Raw genomic sequence first — 13,205 nt, forward strand, 5'->3', positions numbered from 1 at the left:
TCTTGCCCTTGTTATTACTGTCCAATGTATGGCTGAAGAAGATCCGGTGTCACTGTTGTGTCATAGTGACATAGTTGCCGGTGCGGTTTACACCATGCATGCTGCTGTCGTGGCTCGCAGTTCAGTCACACCTTGTACAGCAATTACCGCGGCTCCAATTCCGTACCCGACTGAGTATTGGTCATTAGTTTTCCGACGATGATCGAATTGGAAATGCATGTGGGCTAATTGGCAACACGTACGTGGAGTTGCTGGAGATCGACGTCGTCGGGAGCGTAGCTAGCTAGTGAGCACTAGATCAGCATCGGTCGATCTGTTGCTGTTGAGTTTCAGGATCGATCCAACAGCGACCAGCACGTTAAATTCCTGTTGCGCTCGTGTAATATGCAGTATAATGGAGGGCGCGGCTGCTAGCGGGCAAATCGTCTGCGTAAAGAAATACTGTACTATGTAGAAGGTAGAGGTGCTCTGAATTCTCATGTTTTTCCTTTTCTTTTCTGACGGGAGAATTTTCTCATGATCAACAGGCCGCAGATTCCTCCCAACGTGGAGCAGTGGAGTGTGCAACCGATGTGACGGCCGGCCATGCAGTGGACGCGTCAAGGATTGGTTAATCAACGACCCGCACCGCCACCGCATGAATCAACGAATAGACTCTTGTACATGGCCCATCGGCCGGCCGGGAGATGAATTCCTCCCTCCCTTGGACTCCAAGTCTCGCCCTGATTTCCCTAGTTCGGCGTAGGAAACGACTCTAGGCTCATATGGACATCGATGATTCCTTTACTTTTTCATGGTGGAAAAATCACGCGTCGCGAAAACTTCAAAAAATGGCGCCACGATCTTCAAGGAACCGACCATCATCTCCTCCCGGACCGAACACATCGCCGGCCTTCATCAACCGGAAAAGGTAGCTAGGCAGCTAGCTGGAGATGGATCCGTAGGTAACGGTGGATCGATCTGTTGGTGTTGACATGTCTGATATCAGGCTACAGCGACCCATCGGTGTCTCGCCGGGGCGAGTTCCCACGTTACACCGGGCCGGACGACAGCGGCGGCACACCCAGGCGACCTGCATATGCATGCACTAGGCTTTAAAAAACGCGCGCGGCGCGCAACCGCTAGGAGAGCGGACATGAACAATAGAGACGCCACAGGACACGATCGCCTCGTCGCCCTCTCCGACTCGTTTCGCCCATGCCGGCCACCGTTTCCATGGACAGGGCCGCCGCGCGATGGGTGACGGAGCCGTACGCCGGTCGGAGAGGGCCCCTCGCTCCCCGTCTGCTCCGTCGGCTGGCTGCGGAGGGCCGGCGGCCGGCAGCAGCGAGGGGAACCGCGACATGTGTGGTGTGGCCTGTTGGTGTTGAGCCGCCGGAGACCTGGCTCTGGCCGCGAGCGGACCGTGTGCGTTCCGTCGCGTGGATATTTTTCTCGGGCGCACCTGCATGAGCGAGGCACATGCCCGTCTCGGACGCCTAAATGGCCCGGCCCATAAGCACGCACGTACGTGTACATTGTTCTTTTTTTTCCAAAATAATTATCAATACATATATTTCAACCGCTAGGAGAGCTAACTGTGGTGCTGTTCTGATTCCGCTTATTGTAAAGGATATGATTATGAATTAAATATAGTCGCCGAAGTTCAAAAAAAAAGTGTGGTGCTGTTGGGGCAGTATGCCGTAGTGTAGTGCAGATGGACATTCTTGGGAGCTTCTGTAATGGTCCTCAATTTTATTGCAGAACCACAGACTTTGAAGGCGATTGCAATCAGAGAAGCACTAGATCTCTCAGATGATCTCTGTGAAAGGAGGATACATGTGGCCTCGGACTGCAAGCTAGTGGTGGAAAATTTGAAGAAGGGGAATTCATCCGTTTATGAAGCAATTATACAGGTGATAATACGACACTCTTTGGATTTTGATTTTTGTAAATTTATCCATGAATTTAGGAGCTCGAATTTCGAAGCTCACAACTTAGCGAAGTATGCTTTATCTCTCCAGGGTGGCCGCCATGTTTGGTTAGGACTGCCTGGAGACCTTACTTTCGTCCCTGTAAACATTGTGACGGATTAATAAAAACTTCATGAGGTTGTCTAAAAAAACATATATTTCAAAAAAAAAAGTTTACGTAAGATTATTAAAAATATTGAAACAATGTAATTTATGTTAGTGTAAAAAAATATGTCGATAGCATTTAGAAAACAACTTCTTATCATTTAAAAAAATCATGCATTTCAATAAAATGCACATGAAATTTTGGGGAAATGTTATACAATGTAAAAAAATATTCATATATCCAAAAAATATGGTTCGTACCATTCAGAAAAAAATATGAGTTACATTTTAAAAATATTCCCGCGTTTCTGCAATATTTTTTGACTTTTTGACAAAATATTTGCACAATGTAAGAAAATGTTCAGATACTTTAAAAACGTTTTGTATCATTTAAAAAAATTAACATGCATTTTAGAAATGTTTAACATGTATTCCCTCTGTAAAGAAACATAAGACTTTTTAGATCACTATGGGAAAAAATATAAGAATTTTTAGATATTTTTTAAAATATATTTTAAAAATGTTAATCATGCATTCAATTATTTTAAAACTGTTTCACATGTATACGAAAAATGTAGACACGTGTTGAAATAAAATGAAAAAAACCAAAGAAAACAAGAAAGGAACAAAGAAATCCAGAGAAAAATAAAAGGAATAAGAAAAAAGTAAAAAAAAAGAATCTCTACCTACTAATAAACAAGTTATTGCTTCTGGTCGTACGTCTTTGACGTTTTTGCGAAAAAAACCTCCGTTTCTTTGAAATAAACCCACAGTCCCTGTTTAAGTGGCGCTCTGATAAAATGTTTCATTTTCTGCATAAAAACCCCTACATTTGTTAGAAATTATGCCCGCGGCTCTTATCTCTTGTTGGACTGGGCTCACCACCGCGCGTCTCAGCCACGGCCTGCACGTCACGCACGATGAAAGGACTAATTCATTCATCTATTCAATATTCAATAGTCCCACATCGCTAATTTATATCCAATTATCTCAGTTTATATACTCTTTTGAGTTTTCTAGGATATCAACAAGAAGAAGCTAAGGATTGGGGATTCCAGACAGTCTGACAAAAAGAACATGAAAGAGACACGATCTGAAGATACAGAAAAAACATAAAAGAGCCATGATCTGAAGATACAGAAAAAATTGGTGCAGCAGACATCCACGGCCACCATCCAAGCCGCCCCAGACAGGATCCCAGCGGTGGTGTTGAGGCTTGGGGGAGGAGGGGAGGTGCGGGTCGGGATCCCAGCGGCGGTGGGCGCAGGTGGCAAGCGGCGGCGCTATTTGGGGGGAAGGAGGTGGGGGAAATCGAGATGTGGGTGCTGAACGCTGCGAGAGCCTCGTGAAAAGAGAAAAAAGAGGCTACGACAAGACCGAGGAAGAGCGCGCCATCCGGAGGCAAAATTTCATGTTTTGACCCTTTTTGCAAACAAAATCAGGATCTGATCCCGTTTGAAAATAATTCGGGATCTGACCCTTTTGCCTACCGCCAGGGAGGCTGGCGGTAGGGTCGCACGACCTACCGTCGTCCCCTCTGGCGGTAGGCCCTTTGACGGCGACTGACGGTCGTCTGAGTTGGCTGACGTGGAAAAGGGCCTACCGTCAGGGGATCTGGCGGTAGGGTACTAAAGCCTACCGCCGGCTACTCTGGCGGTAGGGCCCTGTGTGGTGGATAAGGTGAGGAGGGGCTTGTTTGTGGACCCCACCACCACTCTTCTTCCCCGTGCTCAGCTCCTCTCCCCCTCACAAACCCGCCTAGATCCACTCAACTTGCTTGAGATTTCATCGGTGGATCCGGAGCATTTTCATCACCCAAGGTACCTCCCCCATTCCCCCTCCTTTTGATTGGTTGAGATGTTTGTTTTGTGTGCATTTGGTCAATTTATTGCAAACCCTAGTTTTACCATTTTTGGTGTGGTCAAATCAATTACTATGATCCATTTAGGTCTATGTTTGTGATTTCCTTGTGTATGATGTGCTTAGAATTTCTTTTCTTTCACCGTGCATGCTTTTCCATCTCAGCAGTGCTGATTCTACTACTAGCTAGCATTCTTAGTTTCTTACTGCAACCCTGGGAGCCCAGCCTGAGTGTGACAGAGACTAGTCGAACTAGTGCCGTCCCTTTCTCTTGGATTTGTTTCCGTTGTCGTCTTATGATCCGGTGTGTTTCTGGCTTGTCCTTTTGTGCTGGGAATGTTCAGCCATCAGCTTTCTCTTACCATCTGATTAAGTATCTTCCTCTTAACATTTGAGTAATTGCTAGGACTAGTATGGGATAACATACGGGTAAATCAAGCAGTATCTTTTGGGGTTTGGATTTGACTAGTCGTCCTGCTCGGCTTATTTTTTTTTTTTTTGAGGGAACCTGCTCGGCTTATTCTGTGCTTGCCCACCCGGTTTCCCTGGGATTCCCTTCTCTGGGGTTTTCCAGGCCCATTTCACGTGCAACGGGCTAGTTTTTATACAAGTTATGCACGTTCCATAAGAACATCTGGTCCTGTTATCATTGTATTCTCTATCAATATGGGCTTAGAATAAGATTTACTTGGAGCTAGGGCAAGGAATATTACCAGTAGCATCAAACGGTCTCACACCCAACGCTAATCTGCCTATACGTACGTACTAAAATAATGCAGTGAGTCAGTGACCAGACAACCAAGAACCAACCCCGGCATCCCATGAATCTGTGATGGCTTTGTGCACATATAAGTTTAAGCAGAAAGAGACGATGGCCGTTGAGCATTTTGAAAAAATCCAAACAAAATTGGAAGCGCAAACATCTTTAAAATGCGTGAACAAAAAACTGAAATCTGATACATTTTTTGAATTTTAAAGTTTTGAACTATATTGTGTAACGAGAACAATTTTTGAATTTTGAGAACATTTTTCCGAAATATGAACATTTTTGGAAACACGAACAAAATTTGAATATTTTCAGAAAAAATGAAAAAAAGGAGAAGAAAAGAAAGAGAAATAACTATAGAAAGTAAAAAAATGAAAAAAGGAGAAGAAAATAAAAAAACCAAAGAAAGAAAACAAACAGAAAAAACGAAATAAAAGAAAAGAAAAGAAAACAGAAATAATTATAAAGAAAAAAGAAAAAAAAACAGAAAACCCAGTTCAAGAACCTTCTGGAAGGTTCCCAAAACCGGCCAGGAACCAGCCAGAAGGTTCCCAAAATCGGAAAAAGATCCACGTGAAAAAGAGCTAACTTGAACATGCAGAACATATTTTTCAAATGCGAATATTTTTTTGAAAAAATGATCATTTTTTCATATGGAGCAATTTTTAAAAACAGGAACATTTTTTGAAATTCGAAATGTTTTCTTATTATTAAAACAAATTGTAAATCACAAAGTTTTCTGAAATTTTTGAATGCTTGGAAAAAAAGAAAAAGACAGTGGAAAAGAAAGAACAGATTAAGTAACGACAAAAAATACAGAAAACACCAGTAAAGAAACTACAAAAAAAAGAAACCGGTTCCTAAACCAGGAGTCTTCTAGAAAGTTTCCAAAACCAGAATCTGGGTACGCTGCTACCGCCAAAATGGCCCGGTCCATTTCTATCGCTAGCTTGTTGTCCACTGGGATTCAGCGGCAATCTGCCGCATTGAGCATCGCATAATATTTTTCGGCCTCGCAGCCGGCAAAATACAGGATGCTTCGCTGAGAGCGAAGGTAGGTGTGTCAGCGCACACGACACGGGAGCAGTTTATGTTATTTTGCTCTTTGGTTTTTTAGTCGAGTTTTCAGGAAAAACAACAGTATTATTGTTTAGGAGTTACATATTTTAAAAACTATAAAAAAAATTAGAAATATATTATAGAAAACTGGTGCTGTGTGTTTTATAAAAAGTTCAGTGTATATTTAAAAAGTTTATCGTATATTAAAAAGATGTTTAGAGTGTATAAAAAATGTTCAGCATATAAAACAATGTTCAATGTTTATTAGAACAATTTTTCTATTGTATATTGCAAAATCTTCATGTATACTAAAAAATATTCAAAGTTAAAATGTTCACTGTATATTGCAAAACAGATAAAATTGCAAAGAATGCAAAACCAAAAAACAGAAGAAAAAAACACTCCTGAAAAGAGAAAATAATGTTTTTTAAAAGAAGACCAACAAAAATGAAAGGAGACACCGTTAGTGAACACAGCGGGGCGCATGGTACCGACTAGGCAGGGCCGTGTGCCTATGCTCACAGAAAAGTAGAGCACGTCGACAGGAGAAGAATATGAGGAAGACACCGAGCTCAGGCTTCAAGAGCACTCCCTAGAGCAGGAGGAGGTGTAGTGACCCTCGATGAGCTGGAGGCGGAGATTGCCGTGGACCCATTTGGTTTGCACATGTCAATTAGGGTCGTTTCTGTCGCAAACGGATGGCCATCTGATTTTTGTTCGTTCGTGACCCATATCCGACCTAATTTTGGGTAGGGTTTGCGTCTGCGTGGACACGAAGTGGACACATGTGATTGCTCTCTTAGTCCTCCCTGATCCGTCAGTCGGTGACATGTACATGTTGCCTCCTCCCCTCCATGTCCTACACCCTCCCGCCCCTCGTCGCCATCGCCGCTGTTACCCATCTTTCGGATGCTCCATCGCTGCCCACCTTCTGCCACGCTTCCACATACTCCTCCACCCACCCGTCGCTTCGGAGGAGTTCTTGCTGGCGTTTGTGGCATTTTCTCGCTGCCGCCGGTGCTAGAGAAACCACGTCCGCCAGCACTGCCCATCACCTCCAATATCCATCCGCCCTCGCGCTCCAAGGCTGCCTGCCGCCCTCATCTCCGCTTCAACGGGCCTACTGCCTGCACAGGGAGGCCGGGGTGCTTTTCACCGAACGCATCTCCACCACGACCACAAGGTCTTCGACACTTTGCTCGCAAGGTACCATGGATAGTGGAGATGAGTATTTTTTTCAACGACATCATTTATTCATCGGATGATTCGTCATCGGATGATGCTCTGGCGTTGAACCGCAATAGAGAGAGCGGCCATTGCATATTTTCTGCCGATTACTTTTAGTGCACGTCCCCGCTCTTCAAACCTCATTTTTTCCGGCGCCGCTTCCGGATGGCGAGACATGTGTTCAACCATTTTCGGGAGGGAGTGGTAGCATATGATAATCACTCTGAGTGCAAGGAGGATGGCCTTGGAATGGTTGGCTTCTCCTCTTATCAGAAATGCATTGCGGCTATTCGTATGCCTGCATACGGAATTACCAGTGATCTTGTGGACGAGTACGTCCGCATAAGTGAGTCCACAAGTCTTGCATCAATGTACATGTTCTGCAAAAGCCCGCCGTGGCAGAGTTTGGCTTTGAGTACCTAAGAGAGCCAAATGTCGCAGATACAACCCGATTGTTGGAGATTAATGTAGAAAGAGGCTTTTTCGAAAATGCTTGATAACATAGATTGTATGCACTGGAAGTGGAAGAACTGTCCATTTGCTTGGCAGGGGCAGTACAAGGGGCATGTGAAAAGGTTGCACTGTCTAGAAGCATGAAAGGTTGCTTTGGATTTGGCGCACTTTTTTCGGCATGACCGGTTCTTATAATGACATCAACGTGTTTCAGCGTTCTCTGGTGTTCTCAAGGCTTGCAGAAGGCCACAACCCAGAGGTCAACTTTGAGATCAATGGCCACAACCACAACAAGGAATACTACCTAGTTGATAGTATCTATCCTCAGTGGTCAACTCTTGTTAAGACAATATACAATCCAGAAGGAGGGAAGAGGCAGAGATTTGTCCAAGCACAAGAGAGTGCTAGGAAGGATGTGGAGGTGCTTTTGGTGTGCTTCAATTTGGACGGGTTATCGTTCGACACCATGCTAGAAGATGGAGCACCGAGAAGTTTTGGGAGGTGATGACTTCTTGTGTGATCATGCACAACATGATTGTGGAGGATGAGCGTGATGACAACATCTAGGACAAAGGGTTTCAATTTCAGCATGAAAATGTTGTGCCTGAGCAACAAGAACCGGCAATGTTTGCACACTTCACCGAATTTCATCACAAAATGCGTGATTGGCAAACTTACATCGAACTCCAAAATGACTTGGTTGAGCACAAGTGAATTCACCTTGGCAACCAGTAAATGTATCGGTTCATTTTCTTTTGATGTATTTATGAAAATTTAAATTCGTTGTAAACTTTGTGATTTTTATTCGGTTGTAAAACTATTTATTATTACGGTACTATGTGATTTATTTGGTTAAACTATATGCAATGTTTCTTTTTAGTTAGACATATGCGTTAAAAATGTATATATTTGATTGTCAGTTGACCAGATGGACCAAATGCGTTGGTAGGTTAGACGCACTGTCAACGCAAACACAAAAGAAGCAGGCAGCCGCCTCATTGCCCGACCTAAGCGGATAAAATCTAGACAAGACCCACGTTTGTTTGCGATGGTGCCTTGGAGTTGGCCGTACGACTTACTACAAGACCAACGATGATTGAAGTCAAGAAGCACTTTACTCTCTAGTTTATCTAGTTATAAGTAATGTTTGTATATATATTTTTATGTGACACTTGTGTAGGTACGTGATAATTTATCTTTTTGCAGATTAAAATATCAGGATGGGTTAGACGATGCCCTCTTGAAAGATAAGGAATTTTGGAGAAGGTTTTTGACAACTAGAGCGATCTACTATGCCCCCAATTTATTTTACAGAATAATTTTTATTCTACTCATTTTCAATCATAACAGTACAACAAACATCATAAATAATAAAAATTACTATGCCCTCGATTTTAACGGAGGGCCCAACACATCCCATGGGAGAACCACGGCACTTGGCACTACTAGGAAAAGGGCTATAGATGGAAATGACACTAATGGCGCACCAGACATGTGGTGCGCCATTAGTATATACTAATGGCGCACCACCTTCTGATGCGCCATTAGTGTTGAAACTACTAATGGCGCACCCTGCCCACGGTGCGCCATTAGTACCAATTTTTTTTGAACTAGTGCGCCTGTCCAAACATACTAATGGCGCATCCACTGGTGGTGCGCCATTACTAGTTGTAACTAGTAATGGCGCACCAGCCAGAAGGTGCGCCACTAATGTTATTTTTTTATTATTGTTTTTATTCCTTTTTTTTGCAAAAATACTAATGGCGCACCACCAGGGGGTGCGCCATTAGTAATCTGGATTACTAATGGCGCATTTGTTGCTGGTGCGCCATTAGTAAGTGGGCAGCAACAAGATATTTTGGACAGCCTCTCCTCCCACACTCACTTTCTCCCCACTTCATTCTCTCCACCGCCTCCTCCTTGTCTCGGGTGCCTCCTCTTTTTCACCTCATTTCCACCATAGATTCATTCAAATTAAGTGGTTAAGTTACCTTGTTTTGCTAGGTAAGTAAGGGGGGAAGCTATATTTATGTTGTTCTCCCTACAACAATGTGCACATGCACTTTTTATGGCCTAGCTAGATCTATGTATGTTCGTGGTGTTGCATATGTTTATGGTGTTGCATATGTGTTTGTGTTTGGAGGTGTACCGATATTTGAAATGCGATAGTTGCCAATATTTTGCCGGAATGTTGATTCATTTCCGTTTCGACGAGAATTTTGGCATTAAGCATTCTTTTTGGTCCTATTTTTAGGGAAAGTCATGCCAAATTTTTCTTGGTTCTAAAATATCGTTTTGCTCTACCCCGCAGGCGACCATGGTCCGCACGATGACTGAAGGCATCGTGAATAGGTTTTTGAGGTCCGCGAAGGCCGAGATGCTTCAAAAGAACGAGACGGAGATAAGATGTCTGTGTCGAAGATGCAAGCTGAATAGCCTTATTGCGGACCCGGATTCCGGGCAGGTGCGGGACCACCTGCTCTTGCGTGGTTTCATGGATGGCTATCGGTGGCAAGGTGATGAAGATGACTACGAAGTCGTCCATGGGGGCCGGGCAAGAAATGAGGAAGGGCAGCAAGACAACCACCGCGGCTCGGGGGGGCGAGAAGATGAAGAATCCCCAGGAGATGATCACGACGGTGATGCTGTACACAGTCATCATGTAGAAGATGCAGGACATGATGATGATGCCGGCGGAGCAGACGACGCTGGACCATCGATGGGCTGGGTGCAGGACCCTCATATTCAAGAACTGCTTCTCAAGCAGACGGATAACGCAAGAGCTGCCGCCCGAGAGAAAGCCAAGATGGATCAACTTGAGTTAGACGCGGTTACTCCATTGTATGAAGGATGCAGGCCTGAGGATACCCGCCTGAAAGTAACGCTCATGGCTCTGGAGATGAAGGTAAAACACAAAATGACCGACGCATGCTTCGACGAGAACATGTCATTCTGGCACGAACGTCTTCCCAAAGGGAACAAGTGCCCGACCAGTTTGGAGGAGGCGAAGAGAATCGTGTGTCCTCTGGATTTACCGCACGTGAAATACCATATGTGCATGAACAATTGCATCATTTATCGGGACGAGCACGCGGAGTCTACCATATGTCCGGTGTGCGGTGTCACTCGATACAAGAAGAGGAAGAAAGCTCCTCGAAAAGTGGTGTGGTACTTTCCGATCACTCCTCGTCTGCAGCGGTATTTCGCGGATCCTAAGGTAGCAAAGCTCCTGCGTTGGCACGCGGATAGGGAGGAGAAGAAGCAAGAAGATGACGCAAATGATTCGAAGATAGATAAAAAAGACAAGATGCTGAGTCACCCTAAGGATGCGAGCCAGTGGCAAGCGTTGAACTTCGAATACCCAAAATTTGGGAACGATCCAAGAAACATCGTGCTGGGCGCGAGCACCGATGGAGTCAATCCGTTTGGCAGCCAGAGAAGCACACATAGCACCTGGCCTGTGTTTGTGTGGATGTACAACCTTCCCCCCTGGTTGTGCATGAAGAGGAAGTACATTCACATGAGTATGGTAATTCAAGGGCCGAAACAACCAGGGAACGACATCAATCTGTATCTGGGACTGCTGAAAGAGGAGCTTGACACGCTGTGGAAAACGCCAGCCAATACGTGGGACGCCGCAGAGAAAGAATATTTCCCTATGAGAGTCACACTGCTCACGACGGTGCACGACTATCTCGGTTACGGATATCTTGCGGGGCAGGTAGTCCATGGATTTCCTGGATGCGTAAGGTGCATGGATGACACAACGTATCGCCAGCTAGATAGAGATCTCGGGTCTTCGAAAACCGTGTTCATGGGACATCGAAGGTGGCTTCGCGACGATGACCCGTGGAGGAAACGCAAGGATCTGTTCGATGGTGAAACCGAACCCCGAAAACGCCCGTGTACGAGGAGCGGCGAGGAAATAGACAAGCTGTTGAAAAATTGGAAAGACCGCCCACTGCCGGGAAAGAAGCAAAAGGCGCCAGAGCCGGGAAAGAAGCGAAAGGCGCCAGAGCCGCTGCTGAAGGTATGGAAAACGAGGTCTGTTTTCTGGGACTTGCCGTACTGGAAGATCCACCGTGTGCCTCACAGCCTTAATATCATGCACATCACGAAGAACGTATGCGAGAGTCTGCTTGGTACCCTGCTCAACATGCCAGAGAGGACCAAAGATGGGCCGAAAGCAAGGGCAGACTTGAAATCAATGGGCATCAGGCAGGAGCTTCACGCTATATATGATGATGATGATGATGATGATGATGATGATGATGATGAGGCGAAGCAGGACACAGAAAGTCGTCGCAAAGGCAAAAAGGCCAAGAAGACCGGAAATGACTACCCTCCCGCGTGCTTCACTCTAAGTCAGGAGGAGATCGAGCAGTTTTTCACCTGCCTCCTAGGAGTAAAACTTCCTTACGGTTACGCGGGGAAGATAAGCAGATACCTAGACCCAGCGAAGCAGAAGTTCAGCGGGATGAAGTCTCACGACTGTCACGTGCTGATGACGCAGATACTTCCAGTTGCAATCCGTGAGATCATGGACGCGCACGTCCGTGAAACGCAATTTGGCCTATGCAACTTCTTCGACGTCATCTCTCGGAAGTCGATTGGTGTGAGGCAACTCAGAAGGCTACAGGAAGAGATTGTGGTGATACTATGCGAGCTTGAGATGTACTTCCCGCCCGCATTCTTCGACGTTATGGTGCATCTGCTGGTCCATATAGTGGAGGATATCATCCAACTCGGGCCGACGTTCCTGCACAGCATGATGCCGTTCGAAAGGATGAATGGTGTCATCAAAGGATACGTTCGCAACATGTCACGTCCAGAAGGAAGCATAGCCAGGGGCTTTCTGGCCGAAGAGTGCATCTCCTACTGCACGAATTATCTAGGCATCGAGAACCCCGTTGGTCTGCCCGTCAACAGGCACCTCGGCAGGCTCGCTGGATGGGGTCACCGTGAGGGTCACCGCGAAATGCATGTCGACTTCAAGGGTCGACTCGCCGACTTTGAAAGAGCAAACCTAGTCGCGCTACAACACATAGACGTGGTCGATCCTTGGGTGGTAGAGCACAAAACCTTTATTAAGAAGACGTACAATGACCGAGGCCAACAGAGGACGAACGGAGATATACTCAAAGAGCACAATTCATATTTCACGCGTTGGTTCAAGCAGAAGCTTCTGTCGTACCCTTTACATGAGGATTCTTCCGCGGAAGAACAACTCATATTCGCCTTGTCACAGGGCGCCGAGCACAACCTGATGACCTATGAGGCGTACGATATCAACGGCTACACATTCTACACCGAGGCCAAGGACATGAAGAGCGATGGTTATCAGAACTCCGGGGTAACGATGGAATCCTACACCGGTAACGACAAGGACAGATACTACGGAAGGATCAAGGAGATCTGGGAGCTGAGCTACGCTGGAGAGAAGGTCCCGATGTTCCGTGTCAGATGGGCCAAGAACGTCATAAAAGAAGACCGGTATTTCACCACCATGGTTATACCCGAAGCCAAATCCAAGACCGCGGGCGCAAACGTCATCGCGAAAAATGAGCCATGGGTACTGGCTTCCCAAGTGGACCAATGCTTATTCATTACCGACCCGCCAAAGCCCAGTCGTGTTGTCGTGAGGAGAGGCAAAAGGAAGATCATCGGAATGGATGGAGTAGCCAATGAGCAAGACTTCGACAAGTACGGCGACCCGAGGATCGAACATGACGACGATGATGAAGTAGCAGCATACACCACAAGAAGAAGCAGGACCACCCTAC

Source organism: Triticum aestivum, chromosome 1A, assembly GCF_018294505.1.
Source record: "Triticum aestivum cultivar Chinese Spring chromosome 1A, IWGSC CS RefSeq v2.1, whole genome shotgun sequence".
In the NCBI taxonomy this organism is placed as follows: Eukaryota; Viridiplantae; Streptophyta; class Magnoliopsida; order Poales; family Poaceae; genus Triticum; species Triticum aestivum.